We start from the raw sequence: 4,463 nt of genomic DNA, 5'->3' as shown, positions 1-4,463 counted from the left end.
TGAGGCGCGAGGTCCGTGCAAGGAGCTGGAGCTCCAAGTGGGCAGCTAGAGAGGCGAAGGTGACCAAACGAAAGGGGAATCCTAGCCAGGAGCGTGTGCCACAGTGAGCCAAGCATCCAAAAGCGTGCATCATGTCTGACACAGAAAGGAAGGGACTGGTCTGGGCCATCAAGAAAAGCCTGCACAAGTTAACCACCGATGAAGTCTTCCAGATTGCTAAAAGCATCACTCCGGTACCTGAACTAGATCAGTCTATTTTGAGCCAAGATGATGAGGAAACGTGCTTTGAATATGTGTTTGAATATCTGAATTGTACTACCTTGCTAGCACTTGAGGATAGGGGTATGGCACAGTTACTGTTTTTGCAGGATGTGATTGAGGAGTTTATTCAGAAGCGTAACCTAAGTACACCCGTTGTAGGTGGGGACACAGACATTGAGGTAGCTGCCACACCTCCAGCCATCCCACTTAAAATTGCAGGCACTGGTCCCAGCACAAACAAAGCTAATAATAATCAACCAACATTCAGTGAAGAGGGATTAAGACACATGACACACACAGTGGATAGACTCCCCTCAAATAGGCATCACAGTACATCCTCTGGTAACACTGAAAGGGCACACTCACCTCTGATTAGGGCTGACAGTATGATACCACTAAAAGATCTCCCCTTATTACAACGGAGAGAATTCAAGATTCATGGTGGTCAGATTGGAGACCATTCTGCTGACATTAGCTACAACAACTAGTGGAAACAAATAGAAGAGGGTGTGAGAGAAAACTTCGGCAGCAGTGAAATTATCCGAGGTGTATTGCGAATGATCAAACCTGGTCATTTCAAAGATATGCTGATCAACAAGGAAGACATGTCTCTTGAAGAGTTGAAAAGCTTCTTGCAGTCCCATCTTGGCGAGAGGAACAGCACTGAACTATTCCAAGAATTAATGTGTGCAAAACAATTAGATGGTGAAACCCCCCAACAGTTTCTCTACAGAATGATAGGACTGAAACAAAAGGTGATGTTCGCATCCAGGCAGGCTGGCTCGGATATTAGGTATGATGCCCATACTGTCCAGAACGTATTTCTTCACACAGTCTTCCAAGGTTTCAACACTAAATGCAGTGACATAAGGAGAGAATTAAGATCCCTTCTTTCCGAAGATACAGTCACTGATGAAGTGCTCTTGAGACAGGTAATTAAACTCACAAGTGATGAAAGTGAACGACAACGCAGGTTGGGACACCAACCTCGTCAAAGGCCACCTACTGCCCATAGTGCACAGCTATCTCCTGACTGTGAAAACCAAGAAAAGACATTAGAACCCAAGAGCCAAGTCAAAACACTACAGCATTTAACAGCACAAATTGAAGCACTTACCACTGTTGTTGATTCGCTGAGACAATCTAAAGTGAATGAACATGCATATTCATGTAGTGTTAATCAGCCCCACACGCTGAAAAGGAGTCGACCTTACGGATGCCCAGAGTGTGTGCGAAAGGGCCTAACGAACTGCACTCATTGCTTCCTGTGTGGTGAAGAAGGGCATAAAGTCATAGGATGCATGAGGAAACCAAAGCCTTCGGGAAACGAGATTCGGTCACGGCAGAGGGACAACCTGTGACCGGCTTAAGGAAGCAGTCCCACTCTGATGTCGAAACACGTAATACTACGCCGACACTGATGCCAGCCACTTGTGAGGGACCACCAAATAATGAAAAAGTGGCTCAGCTAATTGGTAGTAAATGTCTGCTCAAGTGTTACATAAATGGATATTCTGTAACAGTCCTCCTCGACACTGGAGCTCAAGTGAGCATTCTTGATCACTCATGGAGAGCCAAGTACTTACCTGATTTACCTATCCGATCTCTAAGTGAGCTGATGGGGACCAAAGCTCTTAATGTCCATGCAGTAAACGGAGAAATTCTCCCCTTTGATGGTTGGGTAGAAGCAAGGGTGAACCTGCCAGGGAATGATGATCCAGATTTGTCCATTCAAGTGCCTTTCTTAGTGAGCCACATGAGCCTTGAAAGACCAGTACTAGGGTTCAATGTTATTGAAGAACTTATTAAAGGGCAAGAAAGTGGACCACGTATACTGCTTACGCTGGCCAGCCTTTTGAGCGGGGCAATGGAGATTAGAGAGGAGGAGGCTAGTGTCATTGTAAATTTCATCCAGTCAAGGACTACTGACTTAGAACAAGCTCCGGCAAAGGTGGGGCCCCAGGACATTGTTGTCCTTCCAGGCGAAGTTACACGCATAAAGTGCAATATCCCTGTTGACTTTAGTCCACATGAACCAGTAGTGCTGTTTGAGCCAGACGACAATAGCACACCATTAGAGCAATTGAATGTGGCTGAAGGGCTCGTGGAAGTCAGTCGTACTAGTAGTCCATATGTCGAAGTGCCCATTACTAATTATACCAAGCACAATATCATGCTTCCACGGAAGACAGTAATAGGTACCATCCATGTCATTTCCAAAGTAATTGAAACTGACCAGGCTGCCCACCACACTGTAAATCAGATTGGCGTTACACCTGAGGTGAGAGTTGAGGAAACCCATCGGGCAGAATTATGGCACCCTCCTGTCAACTTAAGCCACTTAGAAGAAAGTCAGCAGGAAGTTGTTAGAAGGATGCTTTATGAAGAATCCACAGTGTTCGCTCGTGATGAGAATGACATTGGTTGTATTCCTAGTCTCCAGATGTCAATCTCACTTAAAGATGATATCCCAGTTCAGAAGTCCTATTCTGCTATCCCAAAGCCACTCTACAAAGAAGTCAAAGAGTACATTCAAGACTTACTGGTTAAGGGATGGATTGTGAGATCTAAATCTCCTTATTCTGCTCCAGTAGTATGTGTACGCAAGAAAGATGGTACACTAAGGCTGTGTATTGACTACCGGTTGCTAAACCAGAAGACCATTCCAGATAGGCATCCCCTACCCAGGATCCAGGATCTCATTGACACTCTTGGAGGCTATAGTTGGTTCTCAATCCTGGACCAAGGGAAGGCCTATCATCAAGGCTTCATAGCTGATGGATCACAACATCTCACAGCTTTCATTACCCCTTGGGGATTGTATGAATGGGTGCGTATCCCATTCAGTTTATCAAATGCTCCTGCAGCCTTTCAAAGAAGCATGGAGGAAATGTTGAACTCACTGCGTGATGAACATTGTATCCCATACCTTGATGATGTGCTGTGTTATTCCAAATCATTTGAGGATCATGTGGAAGGTGTAAGGAAAGTCCTAAAAGCCCTCCGGGAACAGGGAGTCAAACTCAGGCCTACCAAATGTGAGTTCTTCAAGAGCGAGGTCCGCTACGTGGGGCGCCTAGTTTCAGCAGATGGTGTAAGAATCGATCCAAAGGATCTGGAGGCGGTACTTTCGCTTAGAGATAAGGCCCCAGCAACTGTTGGAGAGGTACGGAAATTACTGGGGTTCTTGAGCTATTATAGAAGCTACATACAAGACTTCTCCAGAGTTGCCAAACCCATCTATGAGCTTTTGCAAGCAAAGCCACCAGCTGCAGGGGTAAAGAAAATGAGTAAGACCAGAGGGAAAGGAACTCAGTTACCCTCTAAAGACCCGGTCAAGTGGGCAGAGGAGCACCAAAATGCCCTAGAGAAGTTAATTGACATTCTGACTAACCCCCCTGTCCTCGCTTACCCAAATTTTGAGTTGCCCTTTGTACTTCATACTGATGCTTCTGAGCAGGGACTTGGAGCTGTACTTTATCAGTGCCAAAATGGAAAATTGAGGGTCATCGCCTATGGATCCAGAACACTTACACCTGCAGAAAAGAACTATCACTTTCACTCAGGAAAATTAGAATTCCTTGCACTGAAGTGGGCGGTGTGTGATAAATTCAGGGACTATCTTTACTATGCCCCTCACGTTACCATATACACTGATAACAATCCCTTGACCTATGTTATGCGAACAGCTAAGCTAAATGCAGTTGGTCACAGATGGGTGGGAGAACTTTCCGAGTTCAGATTTGACATCAAATACCGGCCAGGTGCCGTCAATGTTGATGCGGATACATTGTCTCGCTGGCCATTAGACATCGACAAGTATGTGGCAGATTGTGTAGAAGAGCTGTCTCCTGAAGCCATACGTGCAACATGGGAAGGCAGTCAAGTGGCCAAAAGTAAAGACATAGCCTGGATGGCCACTTTGGATACGTCAACAGAGCAGAGTGTTCAGAGTCCCTTGTTGGCTGTTAGCCATGATGAAATGGAAAAAGCACAAAGAGAAGATCCTGCTATTGGGGAAGTACTAAAATTGAAAGAGACACACCAAATACTTACAAATGAAGCCAAACAGAGAGTAAATGGTTCCAGTCGAAAGCTTCTGTATGAGTGGGGAAAACTGGTCCTTGATAAAGGGCTGCTCTATCGTAAAACCAGTCAGCACTGCCAACGTGTTCTACCCACCAAGTACAGAAGCATGGCAT

This window comes from Trichomycterus rosablanca, chromosome 3, assembly GCF_030014385.1.
Source record: "Trichomycterus rosablanca isolate fTriRos1 chromosome 3, fTriRos1.hap1, whole genome shotgun sequence".
Taxonomy (NCBI): Eukaryota; Metazoa; Chordata; class Actinopteri; order Siluriformes; family Trichomycteridae; genus Trichomycterus; species Trichomycterus rosablanca.
This window is presented reverse-complemented; position numbering follows the sequence as displayed.